At 43.7% G+C, this 24,661-nt stretch overlaps 1 long non-coding RNA gene across 1 annotated transcript in view; it reads left to right on the top strand.

Annotated features, from left to right (window-relative positions):
- LOC120638794 overlaps positions 1-24,661 on the top strand; it is a 285,479-nt gene that overhangs the window by 172,066 nt on the left and 88,752 nt on the right. Inside the window, exon 7 of the long non-coding RNA XR_005660742.1 lies at positions 23,050-23,178. This is a non-coding gene — a long non-coding RNA (uncharacterized LOC120638794). The remainder of the gene's footprint in view (positions 1-23,049; positions 23,179-24,661) is intronic.

The raw sequence follows: 24,661 nt of genomic DNA, 5'->3' as shown, positions 1-24,661 counted from the left end.
GGTAGATTCAAGAGCCACCTATATCTCTTTTCTACTCATTATTCTTATTTTGGTATTTGTTAAGCACTTAAAGCAGCGTGGCCTAGTGGAAAGAGCACGGGCCTGAAAGTCAGAGGTTGTAGGTTCCAATCCCAGCCCACCACGTGTCAGCCATGTGACTCTGGGCAAGTCACTTAACTTTTCGGTGCCTCAGTTACCTCATCTGGGATTGAAACTGTGACCCTCACATGGGACAACCTGATAACCTTGTATTTACCCAACGCTTAGAGCAATGCTTGTCACGTAGTAAGCACTTAACAAATACCATCATTAGTATTATTATGTGCCAAGCACTGTTCTAATCACTGGAGCACTCTTCTAAGCGCTAGTATTCCCATGCCTTGAATCAAAGTCTGGATGGGGGTTAGGCAATCTCTGAAGGGAAAAGACGGATCGGGTTTACCTCTGTCAGGACTGGTGTGGGAATGTGCCATAATCCCTCCATTATATTTCAGTGATTTGCCTCTCTTCCAAAATCCACAACCCACAATCCCGGTGGCATTTCTGTTTCTCTCTCTTCATGTCTCAATCTTCCTGGAGCTTCTATCCTAAGAGAGCCTCCCTGTTTCTCATTGCTGGCTGCCTGGTCTTCTGCTGTATTCTCCCATCTGACAGCACTCATATTCCACTATGAGAAGTTTTAATGCAATATAGATGCTCTTCGATTAATGAACAACCAACAGATGGAATTGCAAAATCCACTAGATCCAATTTTCTCTTAGATTCCCTCATTAATTTAGTGACTAGTGGGCTGATCAATTTAATTTCCTGGCCACATTTATATCTTAGTCTAACAATATAAGAGCCAGCTAAAATGGATGTGAGTTTAGCTTGGCTTTTGATCCATCTCTGCTCTGTGTTCTAATTATAGCTACAAGAAGCATCCATTGTTCTGTACACATTTGCTATGCATTTATTCTTGGGGCATAACAAATTTCCAATGAAGATTATTTCTTTACCTGAAATAGCCAGCTCGCTGAGGCAAAGACAGTTTGGGATTCAATTATGTGCAGAATGAACTTGATTCTGCTCCTTCTACAATGGTTCTGACTGAAGTATAAGGAATGACTAGATGTTACAGTTTAGATACTCCCAGTGAAAGGGATTATGTGTTTATTAATCAATCGATAATAATAATGTTCGTATTTGTTAAGCGCTTACTATGTGCAGAGCACTGTTCTAAGCGCTGGGGTAGATACAGCGTGATCAGGTTGTCCCACGTGGGGCTCACAGTTTTTTTTAATCCCCATTTTACAGATGAGGTAACTGCGGCACAGAGAAGTTGTGACTTGCCCACAGTCACACAGCTGACAAGTGGCAGAGCCGGGATTTGAACCCATGACCTCTGACTCCCAAGCCCGTGCTCTTTCCACTGAGCCACGCTGCTTCTCTAGTCAGTCAAGGGTATTGAGTATTTACTATGTGCCGAGCGCTGTAGTAAACACTTGGGAGAGTACAGTATGATAGAATTAGCAGACATATTCTCTGCCCATAACAAATTTACCCTTACGCCCTGTCTGTTAACAAGATTTGATTTTTGATTAGTATGATATTATTTACCCTCAAACATTTCTTTCCCTCCAATATATTCATTTTTCTAGGTAGGGGAAGAAAGGAGGCAGAGAGAGACACTTTATAGCTCTCAACCAAGAGGTTTTCACTTGGCACTTATCCCTCCATACCGCAAAATACACTGGCTGGAAAGTAGCATTTTGACAAAATATTTAGTTGGCCGGAACTGAATTAGGTGGTGTGATTTTAATCTTGATTTATGGTGTCAGGCACGACTTTTGTATCCTCTGGTTCATGAAAACACTTTTGCTGTGTCACGGGGATATTGTAAACGTAAGCATAACAGGGTGGGTGGTGCACTTGCAAATCTATGACACACGTGATGTCACATGGGTTGTCTTGGTCACACAGAGCGGATGTTGATGATAGCACGTATGTCATCATGTATCATGTGGTAATGCCACCAGCTTGTCTGAACCTAGAGTGTCGTCTGGTCGTTCCCCGGTCTCCCTTCCGTAACTTGCTCCAGATCCTCGGACCTTGGATTTCTCCTCCCGGGTCCCCGGATACAGGAATGACTTCCAAGCTATGGAACTCCGTGGCAGGAGCTGAGGCAGGAGGAGCCTGGAATTTCTAATAAATCAATAGAGTCCTTGGCATGTAGTAAGTGCTTAACAAATGTCACAATATCCTGATGGATTTTTTTTCTCCATCACACATGAGGGAACTTAGATCATTTTGGAGAGAAGAGGGGTTTTCGACGAAGGAGTTGGGGTAAACTTCTAACTTCAAAACCCTTCGAAGGTGCCACATCTGACGGGAAAATCCTTCCCGTATCATCCTGAACGGTAATTGGAGATTTGTAAAGAGGGAGTCGAAAGGGTAAAAATGGGAAAAAAAAAACGTAGTGGAATGAGGAAGGAATTGTAAATTCCTTGTGAGCAGGGATCGTGTCCCGCTGTACTCTCCCAAGCACTTAAAATAGTCCTCTGCACACAGTAGGTGTTCAGTAAATGCTATTCATTGTTTGATGAGTGGAATTGGAAATAGGCATCAGTGAGAGAGGCTCTAAGAGGGTACGGGCTTCAGGAGACCCAGCGCGACAGAAATGAAGTGGAAAAGGGATAGGGAATAGGGGGACGAGAGCACTTGGATAATATAGCTTATCCACTAAATATTGGCGGACAAAATTCTTCAAATCATCCATTGAAATTCCGCCCCAGCTCTGATTTGTCTGTGGCAAGCAAAGCCATTCATCAGCTCTCTCATGCTGGTTCAATTAAATTCTATAGTGCTCCGAGGCAGTGTAGCATCGGCGCTGGTGAAGAATTTCAATTCAGTAAACAGGCCTGTAAATATGCCGCCGTGGATAAATTGGCCATCAGGGTGATAGAGAGAAGTAAACTAAAATGTGTGATTACAGCTAGTGTTTATGTGCTAGGAAGGAACTGAGCCATTACTCTGAGCAAGAACAATGTTTTTGCTCCCTGTGTTAGTCTCACAGTTTTGTACCTCTTTGGGGGTTTTTTTGGTCATTAGCTGTTTGCAGGCAAACGCTCTACGTGTCACTGCTCCTTTTCTCTCGGAGAACTACTTTCCAAATAAGTTTGACCCAGATTTCTTAAATAGAGTTAGGACACCCACCTCTCGAGAAATGCCTCTTTGAGTTTCGTAGTATTTCCATGGTGATGGTCCCTTTCCCCAGTGTGCTGGGGGAATGCGGCAGCTTTTCAAATTTAGCTTCCGATGGGCTAACGTGAGGGACGACTGACTAAAAATTATGCTAACAATTGTATACATTAAGTGTTTACTATGTGCCCAACCCCTCAGCACTGCACTTGTCCGCTCAACTGTATATATCTTCGTCACCCTATTTATTTTGTTTAATGAGATGTACATCACCCTGATTCTGTTTATTTGCTATTGTTTTAATGAGATGTTCTTCCCCTCGACTCTATTGCCATTGTTCTTGTCTGTCCGACTCCCCCGATTAGACTGTAAGCCCGTCAAAGGGCAGGGACTGTCTCTATCTGTTGCCGATTTGTACATCCCAAGCGCTTAGTACGGTGCTCCGCACATAGTATGCGCTCAATAAATACTATTGAATTGAATGAATGAATGCTGAGCTACATCCTGGCTCCTCCACTGGTCATCCTTGTCACCTTGGACAAGTCACTTAACTTCTCTGTGCCTCAGTTACCTCATCTTTAAAATGGGGATCAAGACTGTGAGCCCCATGTGGGACAACCTGACCACCTTGAATCCCCTCAGTGCTTAGAACAGTGCTTTGCACATAGTAAGCGCTTAACAAATGCCATCATTATTATTATTATTATTAGAAAGACACTAAGAATTTGCACATTGGCTATCAGATCCCTTTCCAACTGAAAAATCCCTGCTACCCATCAGAACTGCTTGGTCCCCGTTCTGACTGCAGCTGACTTGTTAACAACTACATTCATTCATTCAGTAGTATTTATTGAGCGCTTACTATGTGCAGAGCACTGTACTAAGCGCTTGGAATGTACAAATCGGCAACAGATAGAGACAGTCCCTGCCCTTTCACGGGCTTACAGTCTAATCGGGGGAGACGGGCAGACAAGAACAATGGCAATAAATAGAGTCAAGGGGAAGAACATCTCATAACAACAACGGCAAATAAATAGAACCAGGGTGATGTACATCTCATTAAACAAAATAAACAAAATAGATAGGGTGATGAAGATATATACAGTTGAGCGGACGAGTACAGTGCTGAGGGGGTGGGACGGGAGAGGGCGAGGAGGGGAGGGAAAGGGGGGAGAAGAGGGTTTAGCTGCGGAGAGGTGAAGCCGGGCGTAGAGGGAGCAGAGGGAAAAAGCGGGGGAGCTCAGTCTTGGAAGGGGGAGCTCTTGTGATCGCCCTGAGATTCCTTCCATGAAGCGTTTCAGTAGATGGGGGGAAAAAACAAAACCAAAACATTTTGTTCTAGCGAGTTGGCTGTGCAAGGGTCCTGGTTAAATGTGTGCATAGAGGATAAAGCTAGGCTAGCTTGTTAATGGACAGTTGAGTAGACTCTTCATACCCAACAGATGCTCACTCTCCCCACCTTTAAAGCCTTATTTAAGGAACGTCTCCTCCAAGAGGTCTTCCCTGACTAAACCCTCATGTGCTCATCTCCTACTCCCTTCTGTGTCACCCTTGCGCTTGGATTTGTTCTCTTTATTCATCCCTCCCTCAGCCCACAGCACTTTGGAGAAGCAGCACGGCCTAGTGGATAGAGCAGGGCCTGGGAGTCAGAAAGTCATGGATTCCAATGCCGGCTCCGCCGCTTGTCGGCTGAGTGACCTTAGGCAAGTCACTTCACTCCTCTGGGCCTCAGTTCCCTCATCTGTAAAATGGGGATTAAGACTGGAAGCCCTATGTGGGCCAGGGTTTAGAAGAGTGCCTGGCACACAGTAAGCGCTTGACGAATGCCATAATTATAATTATTATTATATACATATCCATAATGTATTTATATTAATGTCTGTCTCCCCCTCTACACTGTAAGCTCCGAGTGGGCAGGGAACGCATCTACTAACTCTGTTGTGCTCTCCCAAGCACTTAGTGCTGTGCACACAGAAGGCACTGAATAAATATGATTGATTGATGGACAGACTGAATGCCACCTATGTGGCATAGTTATTTTTACAGAACACTGATCAAGAGGCATCTCAAAAAAGGCATCTCTGGTTTTTCCCAGAGAAAGCACGCTCATCCTGACCGGATCTTCTCCCTGGCCTTAATCTGCCTCTGCCACAGACAATTGGAGCAGCTCATCCTCACCCAAGCAGAGACGTCGACTCCCTTTATCTCTTTCCCCATGCCGACTCTCGGAGGCTGGCGGTGACTTTCCGACTGTACCCTTCTCCTCTGTGTCTGGCAAAGGAGTAAGTAGGCAGTGTTTTTCATGATGCACCACGCTCTGATTATCCTCTTCGATGTTTGCCCACAAAACCACTTGTGTGTTGAAAACTCTTAGGGAAGGCAGTGAAGTGCAAGAGTTGCAGAGCCAGCCAGTCAGAATCCATTCCTGTTAGTACGGATCTCCGCTCTAGGAGGTGGGATACTACACGGACATGAGCTATTGCATTAGTGAGATGTGCCGTTAGAAAAAACTGCATTCTTTAGCGGAGGAAAAGCACATATAATTTGCAGGAGTTGGACTGTGTTTTAATGACTCAGTTTTAGAAAAAAAAAATTTCTTCCACTCTAGCTCTAAGGAAAGACAAATTCAAGGGATTCTTGGGAGGGTAAGGGCTCGGAGTTAATGATGATAATAATAATTGTAGGATTTGTTAAGCACTTACTCTGTTCCAGGCACTTTACTAAGTGCTGGGCTGGATACAAGCAAATCGGGTTGGACACGGTCCCTGTCCCACATGGGGCCCACAGTCTCAATCCCCATTTGAGAGATGTGGTAACTGAGGCACAGAGAAGGGAAGTGACCTCCCCAAGGTCACAGAGCCTGCAAGAGGCAGAGCCAAGATTAGAACCCAGGTCCTTCTGACTCCCAGGCCTGAGCTCTATTATTAACTGGGCCCCTCTGCTTCTAGAGTAGCTCTAGGGTAGTTATACGAAATAGGAAGAATGAGTTCATCGGCACTATGATGAAATGACTTCTCAGAGTAGCCGCCCCAAACAGATTTGGGCTTTGAAATAAAAGGCAGGACTAAAAGAGACCACATTCGTGCGTCTCCTGGGGAATTAGAAATGTCCCTCAGGGCCGAGCCTCACTAACACAACTTCCAGGGGTCCGGTTCCACAGCTCTCACGTCTGTTCTCGACACACACCGTTTGTCATACAAGGAGGAGTGATCGGCGTCGATCTGGCTCTGAACCACCCAAGCATTAAAAAGTCATCATTTATGTGGGGAGATTTTGTCTGACTGCGTTCGTCAGACTGAGGAGCAAAATGAGTCTGGACTTGCGATTGTCAGAAGAGCGAGACCTTTAATAGAAAAAGATAAATATGAGCCCTCTCACGCTATGAAGAAAGGGATTGTTCACTGGTGAATGAGCAAACTACTAACATTACCGTGTCCAATGGCTATACCATCGACCTTTTGCAGAGAAGAGTGCCACTGTTTTTGCTGTTGTTTGTGTGCGGGGGCCGGGGGGTGGGGAGTGGCTGACAGATGGTCAGACAAGCTCTTCCACCCGGCAACCGAGCGGTCCTTGGTTGAGGCGGAATCTGTCACTCTTGCGGACACTGCCTCCTCACCTTACTCTTGTTAAGACTTGGCAGCATTCGTGTAAACCTGTCCTCCCTCTCTCTTAGACTTAGAGTCTCATGTGGACCGAGGACTGTGTCCAATGTGATTGTGTCGCGTCTCCCTCAGTGCTTAACACAGATCTTACTCTGTTGATGTGACACAATCAGATTAATACCATCATTTTATAAGACTTTAGGCAACATAAGCATACTTAAATCTGTGGTAAATGTTGCACTCATGTGCCTTGTGGTACAGTTGTTTTTTTTGGAAAGTTGTTTCAATTTCTCCTTTCCTTACCTGTCCACCACCAACCTCAGTGTGTGCAGAGCTCTCTGCTAAGCTTTAGAAAAGTACAACAGAGTTTTTAGACATGATCCCTGCCCACAAGGAGTTTCCAATCTACAGGGGGAGACAGACATTAGAATAAATTAGGAACGGGGGGGGAACGGTACAGCATAAGACTATTTATGTAAGTATTGTGGGGTTGAAGTGAGTATCAAGTTACTCCGGCGGTACACCATCAAGTTAATTCTCAACACAGAGGGGAGAGTGGGTAAGGGAAATTAAGGGCTTAGTATGGGAAGGTCTCTTGGAGAGATGCGATTTTAGAAGAGTTTGGAAGGTGTGCTCAAGCGGTGGACTGTCTGATACGAGCGGGGAGGAGATTCCATGTGTGAGAGAGAATGTGGGCTAGGAGATCGGTGCTGGGACAGACAAGACTGAGGTACAGAAAGTAGGTTGGAGTTAAAGAGGTGGACTGTGCGGGTTGGGTTGTAGTAGAAAATCAGCAAGATTAGGAAGGAGGGTGAGAGCTGATTGCTTTAAATTGTGGTCTTTGTTAAGCACTTACTATGTGCCAGTCGTTGTATTAAGCACTGGGGTAGAAATGAGATAATTGGGTGGGATACGGCCCCTGCCCAACATAGGGCTCAGTCTTAATCCCCATTTTAACAGATGAGGTAACTGAGGCCCAGAGAAGTTAAGTGACTTACCCACAGGCACGCAGCAGATAAGAGGCAGAGCTGGGATTAGAACCTGTGTCCTCTGACTCCCAAGCCCATGCTCCTTCCACTAGGCCAGGCTGTTTCTCTAAGGAAGGCAGTAAGTGCTTAGTAATTACAATGGCTACTTCTACCTGAAAGCATGGTGATGGCAGGATGAGCCGTAGCATTTCTGATTGACTCGGTAACCTCTTGGAATTTTTGTTGCTGTGTTTCTCCCATCATGCCAAAGTTCTGCCACACTGCTTCTCCCCCACTTCCCGTTCACCCTCCACAGTTTGTTTAAATACTCGGCGGTAATCCAGTCCTTACACATACGAGCTCAGCGGTTTGTTTTTAGTTCTGACTGCTTTCTCATCTGAGCATAATGCTAATAATCATGATATTTGTCGGGCTACTCACTAAGTGCCAGGCACTGTACTAAGCGCCGATGGCCATAATACTAGTTGGCTTTGAAGATAAGTCGTGATTAGAATGAATATTGCGAAGGTCATCATTTATTAAATGCTTACCTGTAGATCGTGTGTTAGGGTTTTACGCCCCTGTGTGTTTGTGTGCCCGAGTGTGGTTACAGACAGCTGTGGCCTTGTCGAGTCTCTGCTGGCTTTGAGATTTCAAAGCAAATTAAATAAACCCAGTCTCGATTGAGCTGTCTAGAGTTCTGTATCAGAGCTAATGCTTTCCTTGGAAGCCAGAGTCTGCCCTCTGCCATTTTCAGACTCAAAGCTAATTTTTTCCAGATTTTTATCTTGGTTCATAGGCTCTCGGTCTGATTCTATATAGAAATTGCTACATCCCCCAGCCTTCCCCAACATTTTTTCAGATCCTGCTGTTGTCTTTGAAGAAGAAAATGCATATTTGCATCAAAAGGTACAGCGGTTCTGTGAAATTAGAGCACAGCTACTTAACACTTCCACATACATCACATTAGTTCTGTGTGGGTAACGATCAACGTGGTACAAGTACACAGAGCTCATTTTGTGTCAAGGCCTCTGAGAAGCAGTAGTTTAACCTTGAAGGATTACATGTGTTTGGGAGTTCCTTAGGGAAGTTTAAGTCATTCCTACTAGATGTGTATTAGAATTCAGTTCACATTGTTATAAAGTTTTTACTCTCCTCCTAGAGAGTGCAAATGTAATCATCAGAGCATAAAATATTGCTATTTTCCGGGAAAATATTGCTCCCGTTGCAAAAGTTTTTTGCTTCAGCAGTAGTTGCTTTCAGTGTTTCAGGACTTCTGGTTAAAAATTCAGTAACTTAATATTATTTTGTAGATCAGGAAGTGTTTCGTCTCCCAGCTCATCTCTCTGATGAGCAAACTTTAGTTTATTCCAAGTCTATTTTCTGACAGGAAATGCAAATGATGTCCATAGCAGATTACATTTCCCATGGCCTGACAGCTCCAGCCTCAGCTTCAGAAGCAAATCTTCTTTTCTTTCGCCACCCATCGATATCCCTGAACAGCTCCTGTAACCTCACATAGTTAGCGAGGATATGTGTGTTCTCCACAACATGATTTCCAGCCCCGATGTTCAGGCACTCAAATCCAGAAAGTTGGTTTCCGTCTCAAGAATTCTGTCTCGACTCTAATTTCAGCCATGTTGTCTTTAGTGGAAAGACATTTTGAATAGATCTCACAGAGCCAATAGGATTTACCCACGAGAATTACCCTTCATTAAATAAGGTTTGCCAAACACAGGGAGAGAGAATTAATTGACCACTGAAGCTCAGGCAAAGAGCTGCTCTAAAATATCAGTTAGAATAGGGTCGATGGTCTATTTTAAATAATTTGCCTGAGAACTCCTTTCTAATATAAAGGCATTTTCTACCAAATGATTAATTGGATCCCACCAGTTAGTGAAGCTATACTGTACTTTCTTACTATTAAATAGTTCTACTACTGGCAAGGACTAAGGTTTTATTTAACGTGACTCGGAAGACTAGACACTTCAATTTTTCCCTGAAAGGAATTGAATGGAGTCTATGAATTGATGAGAATTCTTATTTGAAATGCTTGTGTTTCCTTTCCCCTGATAAATGTACCTAGTGCACTATACCTAATAGGATATAAATCTATCAGTTCAGAATAAAAAGGCCATGACTTGGAACCAGACAACGGTGCATTAGAAAGCTATATCTTCCTGCCCGTGTGGTTTAAGGGTGGGTATCTTTAGTGTCAGCAAATCATGCATCAGGTTCTAGTATTTCTCTGATAAGCTTCTAGGCACACAGATCTTTTAAAGCCCCATCCAGGAGAGAGCTAAGGTAGCAAAGCCTAAAACCATGTCTTAAACTAGGATTCTGACTGAATTCCCATGTGAAAGGCCACTTGGGACCATTTTATTTTTCTGTTCTGTGGTAGGTAATTTTATTGCTTGAGATTTTTGCTTATGTTTCAAACAATGCTTAGTCAGTCAATCACATTTATTGAGCACTTATTGTGTGCAGAGCACTGTACTAGTGTTTGGGAGAATACAGTACAACAATATAACCGACACATTTCTTTCCCACAAAGAGATTACAGTCTAGTTGGGGAGACAGACATTAATATGAATAATTACAGAAATGTACATAAGTGATGTGGGGATTGGGGGGATGAATAAAGGTGCAAGTTAAAGCGACGCAGGAAGGAGTGGGAAAGAGGCGAATAGGGCTTAGTCAGGGAAGGCCTCTTAGAGGAGGTGTGCCTTCAAAAAGGCTTCGAAGTAGGGAGAGTAGTTGTCTGTTGCATATGAAGAGGGAGGGCATTCCAGGCCAGAGGCAGGACGTGGATAAGAGATTGGTGGAGAGAGGCATGGGCTCGAGGTACAGTGAAAATATTGGTGTTAGAGGAGCAAAGTGGTCGGGCTGGGTTATAGTAGGGGAGAAGCGAGGTGAGGTCGGAGGGGTAAGGTGTTGGAGTGCTTTGAAGCCGATGGTAAGGAGTTTCTGTTTGATGCAGAGGTGGGTGGGCAACCCCTGGAGGTTCTTGAGGAATGGGAAACGTGTCCTGAAGATTTTTATAGAAAAGTGATCTGGGCAGTAGAGTGTAGTGCAGACTGGAGTGGGGAGAGACAGGAAGCAGGGAGATCAACAAGAAAGCTGATATTGTAATCAACACAGAATAGGATAAGTGCTTGGATTAATATGGTAGCAGTTTGGATGAAAAGGAAAGGGTGGATTTTAACAATATTGTGAAGGTTGAACCGGCAGGATTTCATGATGGATTGACTGTGTGTCTTGAATGAGAGGGAGGAGTCATGGATAATGCCAAGGTTATGGGCTTGTGAGACAGGAAAGGTGGTGGTGCCATCTAAAGTGATGTGAACATCGGGAAGAAAAGGGTTCAAGTGGGAAGATGAGGAATTCTGTTTAATTCTGTTTTTAGACATGTTAAATTTGAGGTAATGGTTAGACATGTTAAGTTTGAGGTGATGGCAGGACATCCAAGAAGAGATGTCTTTAAGGCAGGAGGAAATGCAAAACTGTGGAGAGAAAAGGCTGGAGATACATAAGGGCTGAAGATGTAGACTGGGTATTATCTACATAGAGGTGGTAGTCAAAGCCATGTGAGCGAATGAGTTCTCCAAGGGAGTGGGTGTAGATTGAGATAAGGAGACTCAGAACTGAATCTTGAAGGACCCCCACAGTTAGGAGGTGGGAGAGCAGAGGAGGAACACCCCGACCCCCTAACACCACCCCGGGCAGGAGACTGAGGAGTGCCAGAGAGATGAGGAGAACCAGCAGAGGACAGTGTCAGAGAAGCCGAAATTGGATAATGTTTCCAGGATAAAGGGATGGTCAACAGTGTATTTACTGAGTGCTAATTTAATGGTATTTGAATGCTTACTGTGTGTGGATGACAGTACTAAGTGTATGATAGAGTTGGTAGACATGATACCTGCTCACAGGGAGCTTACATTTGGGAAAGCAGAATGAAGATTTTTCAACTTTTCTCTCTCCAATATGCTGGAAGTGAGTCTCCAACACGGGTGAGATGGGGTGGAGAATCTGGCAGAGGAAAGCAAGTTTGATGGATAAGAAACTGTTTCTATTAAAAGAGAGGGGTGAAGGAATCCTGAGAGGAAGAAATAGGAAAGTGCATTAAAGATTTTGAAAGAAATTGCAAGAGAAAGCAGGATCTGAAGGACTATGAGAGGTGAGCGATTATTAAGGGCTGTGTGGTGAGAAAAAAAAACAACACTAGAGAGCAGAAAGCTTCACTCTTAACTGGAAGGCAGTGGGAACCAGTTAAGAGATCAAGATTGATAGTAAGGAAGTCACAGTACTGAATATATTAGGACATTTTGCTATCAGTAATTGCTTATGTTGATCATAACCAGAGCATGAAAAATCACAGTGACAGGATACCATACATATCAAAGATACAGTAGTAGTTGTTATAATTATTATCGCAAGAGAACTGTGCTCTGACAGTCAAATGTTTCCAGACTAGAAGCAACTTGACCTAATAGAAAGACACAGGTACGGGGGTCAGATGACTGTGTTCTAATTTCAGCTCTGTCACTTGCCTGCTCTGTGACTTGGGGCAACTCAGTCAACCTCTCTGCTCTTCAGTTTCCTCATCTGAAAAACTGGGCTAAGATGCCTTTTGTTCCTTTCTCTTAGAGTGTGAACCTTGTGAGTCCTAGGATGATCTTATATTCATTCCACTCTTTGACCCCGTGCTAGGTTCTTACTACAGGATTAATCGATGACATAATAATTATCATTATACTACCATTGACAATATATTTCAGTCCTGTTTATAATCCTTATTTCAATTTCTTATTGGAACAATATAATGATGTGACTTGATTATGATGCTATTGATTTTCAAATGAAACCCACCTTACCTTTTCTTGCTGGTAGAAAATTTAGGAACATTATACTCGAAAGCCTTGTTGGTGCTAAATCATGGATAATGCACCCATCACACCCAGAAGAAAAACTAGCAAGAAGGAATATGTATTTGGTGGATGCATTTCCTTCATAAGATTAGAAAACAACAGACATCCAAAAAATGATGGAGATTAGCAAAGACCATAGAATCAGTGATAAATGTCTAGTAATATAGTATGTACGGCCACTATGAAAAAATATGTTTTATATTTCTAATACTTGTACAAGCTTTAAGCACTCTATTTCAGTTTATATGATCTTCCTTAAGGCGGGCAGTCTTACTAGAATAGATTTTCCTAGTCTAGTCTCATGCTCTTTCAGACTCAAGAGGTAACAGTGAAATCTTCTTTTCATCACTAAAAGGTCACGGATGATAACAGAGTTCATATTTTCCACATCTAAGTCCTAGTTGGGCTAGTAGAAAAAACAATGTTTATTGGCATCGTCAGCTATCTCATCTCTAAAGGGACTCCAGGGAAGGTGTACAAGCTGTAGGTGTTTGCACTACATTAGAACTTCATTGATCACCCAGATTTTTATTTTTTTCATTTTTGTTTTAGGACCTATATTTATTGAACACCCAATTCTCCTTCTGTACTCCAGTTTCGATTTCCTGGTTTATTCCACTCTATCTGATTTACAAATCTGCACTCTCTCCTGAACTCCTTCTTTACAGTCTGTCTTCAAATCAATCAGTGGAAATATGCACCAGGCCTTACCCACTTATCAAAGCCATGACACTGATTCAGCCTATAAAATATTCTTAAAAAATGGGGATTAAGACTGTGAACCCCATGTGGGAGATGGACTGTGTCCAATTTGATTAGCTTGTATCTACCCTGGCGCTTAATACCATTTTAAAAAAAAAAGAGGAAAAAAAGGACTATTAACTGCTCGGTCATAATCTTCTGTTACAATATATGGGCCTGGATGGCTATAAAACTCTTAGAGTATGAGAAGACGTGGTGAAATTAGATAGCAAAGCTACTGTGAATTTGTATTCAATAGACGTAAATATTGGAATGATCCATCTACATGAATAACAGAGATATATCTGGGCTCCGGCCTTATGGAGTTTACATTGGAACCATGTACTTTCAGGCCCACGTATTGAAATACCACAAGACACAGGCATTTGAATTTATGCCTTGATTTTCTAATATACAAATATCAATCAGTCATATTTAATGAGCACTTACTTTGTGCAGGGCACTGTACTAAGTGCTTGGGAGACTACGCTATGAGTTGGCAGATATGTTCCCTGAAATATCAGCAGGTTAGTCCACCCCTTCTTCTTCCCCAGGGCCTGGGAATCCTGGATTGAAGCAGAGGATAATGGAAGGAGGGTAATTAATTTATTCATTAATTGCTGAGCACATACTGTGTGCCAGACAACCTACTAAGCGTTGGGGTAGATACAAGGTTGTCAGGCTGGACACGATCGCTGTCTGACATTTTATTTTACAGATGAGGTAACAGAGGGACAGAGAAGTGAAGTGACTTGCCCAAGGACATACAGCAGACAGACGGTGGAGCTGGGTTTAGAACGCAGGTCCTCTGTCTCTCAGTCCCGTGCTCTGTTCACTAAGTCCCACTGCTTCTTATGCAGGGTACACTCGGAACTGATTCTTCAGGGTGCTAATTTGAAGAATTTATGCTTCTCGTGGGCGGGGAATATGCCTTGTGTTTCTCTTGTGCTTTCCTAAGCACCTACTACAGCGTATTGCAGTCATAATAGGCTCAGTACTTTCATTCATTCATTTCATTCAATAGTATTTATTGAGCGCTTACTATGTGCAGAGCACTGTACTAAGCGCTTGGGATGAACAAGTCGGCAACAGATAGAGACGGTCCTTGCCATTTGACGGGCTTACGGTCTAATCGGGGGAGACGGACAGACGAGAACAATGGCAATAAACAGCGTCAAGGGGTAGAACATCTCGTAAAAACAATGACAACTAAATAGAATCAAGGCGATGTACAATTCATTAACAAAATAAATAGGGTAACGAAAATATATACAGTTGAGCGGACGAGTACAGTGCTGTGGGGATGGGAAGGGAGAGGTGGAGGAGCAGAGGGAAAAGGGGAAAATGAGTCTTTAGCTGCAGAGAGGTAAAGGGGGGATGGCAGAGGGAGCAGAGAGGGAAGAGGAGCTCAGTCTGGGAACGCCTCTTGGAGGAGGTGATTTTTAAGTAGGGTTTTGAAGAGGGAAAGAGAATCAGTTTGGCGGAGGTGAGGAGGGAGGGCGTTCAGGACCGCGGGAGGACGTGAGCCAGGGGTCGACGGCGGGATAGGCGAGACCGAGGGACGGCGAGGAGGTGGGCGGCAGAGGAGCGGAGCGTGCGGGGTGGGCGGTAGAAAGAGAGAAGGGAGGAGAGGTAGGAAGGGGCAAGGTGATGGAGAGCCTCGAAGCCTAGAGTGAGGAGTTTTTGTTTGGAGCGGAGGTCGATAGGCAACCACTGGAGTTGTTTAAGAAGGGGAGTGACATGCCCAGATCGTTTCTGCGGGAAGATGAGCCGGGCAGCGGAGTGAAGAATAGACCGGAGCGGGGCGAGAGAGGAGGAAGGGAGGTCAGAGAGAAGGCTGACACAGTAGTCTAGCCGGGATATAACGAGAGCCCGTAATAGTAAGGTAGCCGTTTGGGTGGAGAGGAAAGGGCGGATCTTGGCGATATCGTAGAGGTGAAACCGGCAGGTCTTGGTAACGGATAGGATGTGTGGGGTGAACGAGAGGGACGAGTCAAGGATGACACCGAGATTGCGGGCCCGAGAGACGGGAAGGATGGTCGTGCCATCCACGGTGATAGAGAAGTAAGTCTGGGAGAGGACCGGGTTTGGGAGGGAAGATGAGGAGCTCAGTCTTGCTCATGTTGAGTTTTAGGGGGCGGGCCGACATCCAGGTGGAGACGTCCCGGAGGCGGGAGGAGATGCGAGCCCGAAGGGAGGGGGAGAGGACAGGGACGGAGATGTAGATCTGCGTGTCATCTGCGTAGAGATGGTAGTCAAAGCCGTGAGAGCGAATGAGTTCACCGAGGGAGTGACTGTAAATGGAGAACAGAAGAGGGCCAAGAACTGACCCTTGAGGAACTCCAACAGTTAAAGGATGGGAGGGGGAGGAGGCTCCAGCGAAGGAGACCGAGAATGAGCGGCCAGAGAGGTAAGAGGAGAACCAGGAGAGGACAGAGTCCATGAAGCCAAGGTGAGATAAGGTATGGAGGAGGAGGGGATGGTCGACAGTGTCAAAGGCAGCAGAGAGGTCAAGGAGGATCAGAACGGAGTAGGAGCCATTGGATTTGGCAAGAAGGAGGTCACGCGTGACCTTAGAGAGAGCAGTCTCGGTAGAGTGGAGGGGACGGAAGCCAGATCGGAGGGGGTCTAGGAGAGAATGGGAGTTAAGGAATTCTAGGCATCGATTGTAGACGACTCGTTCTAGGATTTTGGAAAGGAAGGGTAGTAGGGAGATAGGACGATAACTGGAGGGGGAAGTGGGGTCAAGAGCGGGTTTTTTTAGGATGGGGGAGACGTGTGACGCTGCTGTCCTCACCAGCTCACTCATCCCCCCCCACTTCCACATTTTTCTTGGCCATGTATAGGAAGGTGTATTTGGTCTCTAGACTGTAAACTCATCATGGACAGGGAATGTGTCTGTTTCTTGTTATATTGTACTCTCCCAAGCACTTAATACAGTGCTCTGCATATAGTAAGTGCTCAATAAATGTGACTGAATGAATAAACAAGGAGAAATACAGGCAGAGGTGGAGATCTACAGTCCCCGTTGGATGAACTGGTTCTGCCTGTTTTGTCTTCAATGAGGGTTTCTGGGTTATGTAGTCTAGAAGTGAATTTTGCAGACTAAAATGCAACAGAAACCCCTCCGTTCACCTTCCGTCCTCACAGCGTGTTCTAGATCCTGTTTCTCCAAGGGAAGAGCCCTGGGGATGGGAAGAGGTGCTTCCTTGCTCAAAGCTCAGTGCTTTCAATGCTAGCACGGTCCTGGGTTTGCTTGCGTGCCAATAATTCCCAATGCCAAGGGCTATACACGGAAGTATTTCCAGTCGATAGTGCTGCGGCTTGTGGAATGAAGGGCAATATGAAAAGAATTATGAAATGCCTTGTACTTACCTCCAAGTGAATAGTACTGGTTACCTGCCAAGGTGAAAATTATTTTTCTGTCATTTCTATTTACTGATTCAGTGGCATAGTTCCAATTCATATTTAAGTCAAAACTGGTCCATCACAGTTCCCACAACAATGGTTTGGAATGTAAATTTCTTTGTTGACACATCGAGATTAACTCAATATTATTAATAATATATTAGTTAAGCGCTTACTATATGTTTACTATTATAAAAGCTGGAGAAACAGCATGGCCTTGTGGATAGAGCATGGGCCTGGGAGTCAGAAGGACCTGAGTTCCATTCCCGGCTCCCCCATTTGTCTGCTGTGTGACCTTGGGCAAGTCACTAAACTTCTCTGTGACTCAGTTACCTCAGATGTTCAATGGGGATTAAGACCATGAGTCTCATGAGGGACAAAGACTGTGTCCAATCTGATTTCCTTGTATCTACCCCAGCACTTAGAACAGTGCCTGGCCCATAGTAAACACTTAACAAATACCATAAAAAAAACCACACCACAAAAAAAAGGTTGGAGTAGATACAAGATTAGAAGGTCGGACAGAGTTCCTGTCCCACATGGGGCTCAGGGCCTCAGTAGGAGAGAGAACAGGTGTTGAATCCCCATTTTACAGTTGAGGAAACTGAGGTACGGGGAAGTGACTTGCCCAAGGTTACATCGCAGGCTAGTGGCAGAGCGGAGATTAGAACCCAGAACTTCCTATTCCCAGGCCCCCGCTCTTTCCACTAGGCCAACCTGCATCCTTATTCCTAGAGTGGTCTATCACAATTTCCATGGACAATGGCCTGGAAAGGACATTTATTTGTTTAGCCTATCGGGATTTAGAAATTCCCACTCAGTTATTATGCTGGCAGCCCTTCAGCCTATCAGTAGCACAGTGAAATGCCACGCTGTCTCTTATGTTCGCTAGGCTTTATCAGGCCGACCCTGAGCTTGTTAAATCTCTGTGTCATGGTTTGATTTTTCTTTTAACAATGTCTACCATCCTAATTAAGATTTAGAGAATAAGGTAAGATTGAGCCTGCCATAAAATTGAAGTGTGCCTTGCATTCTCTTAACCAAATTATCAGCTGACAGTCTGCACATCTCATGGAAAATTTGAAGCCACGGGAAAATGAGAATACTAATTAATCCTAAAGCCGGGTGCAATTTAGTCTTCCATTTCAGTCCCCTTTCAAGAAACGCCGATCAACCTGAAGCAAAAAGACTTAGATGGTCTTCAAACATTTAAACATTTTAGACTGAATAATTTATTATCAGGTTGCATATTTATGAAAATCTCAGTGGAACAATGGCCTTCCAAGTCTTCCCACAACTGCAAATTAGAAAACTAGCTAGAACACACTCATGAATATAGTCATAAACAGGCTTCTGCTTAATGGCCAGGAGGACACATTCAGCATTCAGAGTTCCAAACGTAAAATGAATAAGATTTCTTTCGTTGATTTCCCTCAAGTAACAGAAGCAACTGAAAGTGTTTTTGTCGTGAAATTTCACTGTGAACTCTTCAAGGATGGGGATAGAGTCTCCTATCTCGGCGGCATGCTCCCAAGCAATAGCCTCCCCTCAGTAGAGATTAATAAGTCCTGACTGTAAAGATGGAAAAGGCAGATTCCTCTACATCCATAGAATCATGCATACATCTCTCATGGCCCCGTTGGTGGACGAGGCCCCAAATCTGCTAAAGATGAAATTGTTCCCCAGAATTCATCTCGATTTTTCTGATATAGACTCTAGACTGTAAACTCGTCATGGGCAGGAAACATATCTTGCTAACTCTTGTACTCTCCCAACTGCTTAGTACAATGCTCTGCACATAGTAAGTGTTCGTAAAATACCATTGATTGATTGATTGGTTTATGATGTGAGTCAGAGATGTGACTTGAGGATATTTTAGATTTCCTTATGCTTTCAGCAAGGCTGAAAGTGCCTTTCACAAGGGAATTCTCATAGGTTTTCTGGTGTTTAGCCTCTAGGTGAATGTGTAGTAAAATTAGATTTGCCTGTTGGACTGTAAGCTCATAGACAGTGAGGACCACGTATTTAGTTTGCTGCTCATAGATGCTAAGTATACTGTTAACGATGATGAAGTTGATGATGTTTAAGTGGTATTTGGAATACGTTATTGCACCACAAAGAAAATAGACTTCAAAAGCTTGACTACATTCATAAGTATCCTATTTTTAGTAAAATTTCCTTCGGGAGAGATATCTATGCACAATATGGGATATTAGACCGAAAAGTTGACTACGGAAAACCAGCCTCCTCAGCCATTTGAATGGAATTTGAATGGAACGGAGCCATTCCATTTAATATGGAGTACCTCAACGTGGGTAACAGAATTTTAAAAATTTTAAATGACTACCAGCTTTTAGGAGAAGACCTTTGTCTTTGGAAATTTATCTTCCTTAAGTTTTCTTGTCTAGCCAACTGATGATGTATTAACCTGCCCCCCTGCCCACATCATTAATTCACAGGGCATATTCTATTTACTCACTGAAAAATAATGATAGCTTGTGTACAACGTAAATGCAGAGGTTGTGTTTACCATTTCATTAAAGGTAACCCGTGTTCAGAGAGTGATGGTCTGTCACGTATAGAGGGAGGGCGTTCTAGGCCAGAGGTAGGATGTGGCCTAAAAGTCAGCAGTGAGATAGATGAGATCAAGGTACAGTGAGTAGGGTGGCATTAGAGGAGTGAAACATGAGAACTAGATTGTAGTCGGAAATCAGGGCGGTAATTAGGCGGGGTCAAGATGATTGAGTGCTTTAAAGCTGACGGTAAGGAGTTTCTGTTGGATGCTGACGTGGGTGGGCCATCGTTGGAGGTTCTTGAGGAGTGGGGAAAGGTGGATTGAATGTTTGTGAAGAAAAATGATCCGGGCAGCAGTGAAGTGTGGGACTGCAGTGAAAGGAGTCAGGGAGGTCAGCGAGGAGGCTGATACAATAGTCAAGGCAGGATAGAATAAGTGCTTGGATTAATGTTTTAGCAGTTAGTATGGAGAAGAAAGAGCAGATTTCAAGTGATGTTATGAAGCCTGAGCTGACAGGATTTGGTGACAGATGGAATATGTGGGTTGAAAGAGAGAGAGGAGTTGCGGATAATGCCAAAGTTAAAGGCTTGTGGGACAAGGAGGACGGTAGTGCTGTCTACAGTGTTAGGAAAGTTATGGGGAGGGACAGGGTTTGAGTGTGAAGATGAGGAGTTCTGTTTGGCACATGTTAAGTTTGAGGTGTCAGCGGGACATCCAAAAGCTGGATGTCCTGAAAGTGTCCTGAAAGCTGGAGGAAATGCGAGACTGGAGAAGGAGAGAGATCCAAGCTGGAGATATAGATCTGGGAATCATCCACCTAGAGATGGTAGTTAAACCCATGGGAGCGAATGAATTCTCCAAGGGAGTGGCTGTAGATAGAGAATAGAAGGGAATCGTATAGTCTAGAGAGGAAGATAGACATTAAAATAAATCACGGATATGTAAGTAAGTGCTGTGAACAGCTCAAGGAATAACACTAGTTTTTTGGATGAATTTCTCTAGTGGAAATATTTCTTTTTGAATGGAACAAAAATCCACCCCTGATGCCAAATAGTTGACCAAAGGATAGGGCAAAGCAGATAAGGGCAATGTGTTGGAAAGCAATTGTGGGAAATAGTATGTTGGTTGCTACTACTGACCAGAGCTCCCTTTCTCCTGAGAGTTCCTGGGGGTCCCAGTTTCTGTTATTTGTAAATTTAAAATGTTAGGTGAGATGAGAACAAAGGACATGAGTCCTCTTTTTAAAGAATTCTGAAGGTCCTAGCTTAAGCAGCATGGTGAATCGAGCACAGGCCTGGAAGTCAGAAGGTCATGGGTTCTAATCCCTGCTTAGTAATTAATAATATTAATTATGCTATTCAAGTGCTCACTATGTGCCAAGCACTGTTGTAGGCACTGAGATAGCTATAAGGTAATCAGGTCGTCGCACGTGGGGCACACAGTTTTAATCCCCATTTTAGATGAGGTACTGAGGCACAGAGAAGTTGAGTGACTCGCCCAAGATCACACAGCAGGCAGATGGCAGAGCCGGAATTCGAACCCACGTCCTCTAACTCCCAAGCCCGTGCTCTTGCCATTAGGCCATGCTGCTTGTTTGCTGTGTGACCTGAGGCAAGTCACTTCACTTCTCTGAGCCTCAGTTACCTCATCTGTAAAATGGGGATTGAGACCGAGACCCATGTGAGACAGGGACTGTGTCCAACCCGACTTGCTTGTATCCACCCCAGCGCTTAATACAGTGCCTGGCATATAGTGAGTGCTTAACAAATACCACGATAATTATTATCTTTATGCAGTGCTTTAGCTTTGAACGCTCATAGTTTAGTGTGTCTCTGGAGAGGCCGACACCCTGGGAGAAGATTGGTCAGGGGCAACCAGGCCAATCAGGAGGCAGATTGGAGTCTGCAAATCTATTACCCTAAAGCCTGCCACTATGGTCATATCCATTCATTCATTCGTTAATGAAACAGTATTATTTGAGCACCCACTGTGTGCAGAGCACCCGTACCACTAGCTTAACAGAGAACGACATAGGTAAAAGACATATTTCCCAGCTCCCTGTGTTTACCCCAGCGCTTAGAACAGTGCTCGGCACATAGTAAGCGCTTAACAAATACCAACATTATTATTATTTCCTCCCTTTAAGTACCTTACATTGTAATAGAAGTGAACTCTACACTGTAAGTTCACTGTGGGCAGGGAATGTGTCGGTTTGTTGTTATACTATACTCTCCCAAACACTTAGTACAGTGCTTTGCACACAGTGAGCGCTCAATAAATACAGTTGAATGAATGAATACCCATCTCATTCACCAAAGCAATCCTTCGGGGATCCATTCCAACCGCAACAAAAAACTCTTGGACTACATTAAAATAAGCCCAAAACGTTTTTGTCTTTAAGGAACCAAGGGCATGCAAACATATTTTTCTATGCCCTATTTTCTGAAAAGATCTATTTCATCCTTCAATATGCTAGAAGAAGCTTTCTGGTTGCTCAAAACCGATATTCTTTTTGTTTTCCGGACCAACTGCACCACATGTATTTCAGTTGCGTTTCAATCAATCACTCTGAGTATGCAGGTCTGGTATGGCATACCGGTTGGTTAATAGCGCTAATGATGTTCTCAGCAGTCAGATGACTTTTTAGCACCAGTTTCAACCTCCACTAATATTCTTGTGCAACTTTCTCTTTCATCATTTTGTCATTTTCCTGATGGTGTTCCATACACCGAGGTACTTGTAAAATTCATCACCTGTCAATTTTAAGATTACATTTTTGTTACAAAGTGCTAAGCTTTCTAAATGTTTCATTCCAGGCTTACAAATGATGCCTGTTCTTCCTGTCTGGGACAATGTTGGCTTTCTTTTTTCGTCGTCGCTCTAATAATGAAATAGTGATGACAAATTAATTCCAAGCGTCACTTCACACAAAAGTACGGAAGGAGGCTATCATCGGAGCTATTCTCATGGACTTTTTCTCTTCCACAACTTTGGCTCCCACTGTCACGCCCCTGAATTATAAATCAAAGCACGATTGTCTATCTATGCATTATAAATCAAAATGGAATTATCTATCTGTATCTGGAGGTGGAAGCCCCCCCGTCTAGAGCTCAAAAAAGCATTTTAGGGGCTTGGTTCGTTTCCAGAAATTTTCAAACTGGCTTTCATGCAGGCAAGGTTTGCAACCGTCCCGAGAATTCCACCTGTTGTCGTTTCCTCTCCAAATGAGATGCAGTATGGCCTAGTAGATAGAGCTCAAGTCTGGTTATTAGAAGGTCCAGGTAGCTAATCTTGTTTGCTGTGTGACCTTGGGCAAGTCACTTCACTTCTCATTGCCTCAGTTGCCTCATCTGTAAAATGGGGATTCAAGACTTTGAGCCCCATGTGGGACGAGCTGTGTCCAATCTGATTAATTTGTGTCTACCCCAGCGCTTAGTACAGTGCCTGTCACAGAGTAAACACTTAAATAGCTTAAAAAAAGAGGGGTGAGCTCTTAAATGTCAGTTGTCAGGGTCACACTTGCCAGCTCACTCTTTTAGTATGAGAGCCAGACAAAGACCTGTTAAGTGTCTATTGCCTTGTAATCACTCCATCCCTTTCTCTAACCCTCTCTCCACACCTTGAGTAGAGGGACGTAGTGGGGAGTGTAAAGGGAGAGTCATCAAAATTCAGTCAATTCCTCACAGGAATGTTCTCTCTTCTTTCAGATTCAGTTTCTGGGAGACAGGGTGCATTTCCTTGCCGGAGGACTTCACCAATCGTCGTCTTTCCGGACTTGCTGCAGCTTTTCTAAGGCCCCGCCACAGGTGAAAAACGTCATGTCCTCTGAGAGTCAGGTATGTTTCAAGTAGCTGGAGGCTTTTTTTTCTCTACAGCTGTGGATATGCCTGGGTGTTTGAAGATCCTCGTGCCTGGTTCGAATTTCAGTGCCAAAGCTTAGCTTTATCCATGTGTTTAAGGAAATAATTGGATTAGGAGCAAGCCCCATCTAATTCCGTACACCCTCCCTGCCTTTTTCTGAATCTCTATTTCAGTGAAAATCAGTGACTCAGCCGCCATCTCCCACGGACTCCAATATGGATGAGAATTTTCTCCTCAAAAGGAAGAGATGAAAAATACTATGGCTCTAACCAAAATCTAAGGCCTCTGCACTGGGGTATAAAATATTTCCAGGCACTCACAACTCAGGAGCCCTTCTCTTATGTAAAGTGTTGTTTCTCTCCACTTAGCTGTCTGAAAACTGTTTGAATTCTCTAGGCCTTTTCCTTATAACCCTTATCCATATTTCGAGCAAGTAGAATGGTTGTGCTCTTTTTCAAATTTCTCTTATCTAGGTAACACCTGTCACTCTGCTCTTTCTCCAAGTCAAGTTATCTTGGTGATTGAATCTTTTCCTATTAGGTTTTCCCTCCTCATTATTCCACATGTCTAAATATTTTCTAAAGAAGTGTGGCTCGGGGAGCTGAGGAATACATGCCGATCCCTCTAATCTGTGGAAATCTACTGAGTTTATCTTTTGGAGTGATTTATAGCTCAGGATTATGCAGAGTAGAGCCTATTTCATTTTGATTATTATACCACCCTCACGGATTAGGGTAAAAAAGAGAGCTTTCTACTTCTGTGCCAAGTAGGTGAAATCAAGGAGAAATGTATGTTTTGCCTTTTGTCTATCCTGGTGATTTTTTGGACTTGGGGAGCTGAGAAGGACTTTTCAGCAAAGCTTGGTCAGGGGCCCCAGGCATTAGAGCATCCTGTTGTTTTTAATAGTCACTTATTTCCATTTAATACCAGCAGATGTTGTGCCAAAATATAACAGTAAACAAAGTAATGCAAAAAAATTGAAATAATCTTTTAGGTTTCAATTTTCTCTACATTTTTAAAGACTTACGTGGACATTTTTAATGTCTCATGCTACCAATTAAGAGATATTCAGCAAGGCTCTGGAAAGGAAGGTTATATTACATCAGCTAATGCTCACAGCTGAGCATTAGCTCACAGCTCAGCCTGTGCTGGCAGTGATTTGGATAATTTAGGGAAAAATCTACTTTGATTCAAGTACCTGTTTTGGGGGTCAAAATATGTGGTGGGGTATTCTAGATCTGACATGAGAAGAAATAACTAACAAAACTTGAAGTTGTTTTGGCAACATCAAAGGCATTTTGTAATGAAATTGGAGTAATAAGTTGCATTTTTTTCCCATTAAAAACCAAAGTGTGAAGAGTTTTCGATTGGTGCGAAGGAACTCGGGAGGCCAGTGGAGGGCTTTGAGGAGGAGAGAGATGCGTACTGAATTATGGTCCAAGAAGATGAGCCATGCAG

Source organism: Ornithorhynchus anatinus, chromosome 14 (genome assembly GCF_004115215.2).
Source record: "Ornithorhynchus anatinus isolate Pmale09 chromosome 14, mOrnAna1.pri.v4, whole genome shotgun sequence".
Taxonomy (NCBI): Eukaryota; Metazoa; Chordata; class Mammalia; order Monotremata; family Ornithorhynchidae; genus Ornithorhynchus; species Ornithorhynchus anatinus.
The sequence above is the reverse complement of the archived record's forward strand: the minus strand, read 5'-3'. Positions and strand labels throughout refer to the sequence as shown.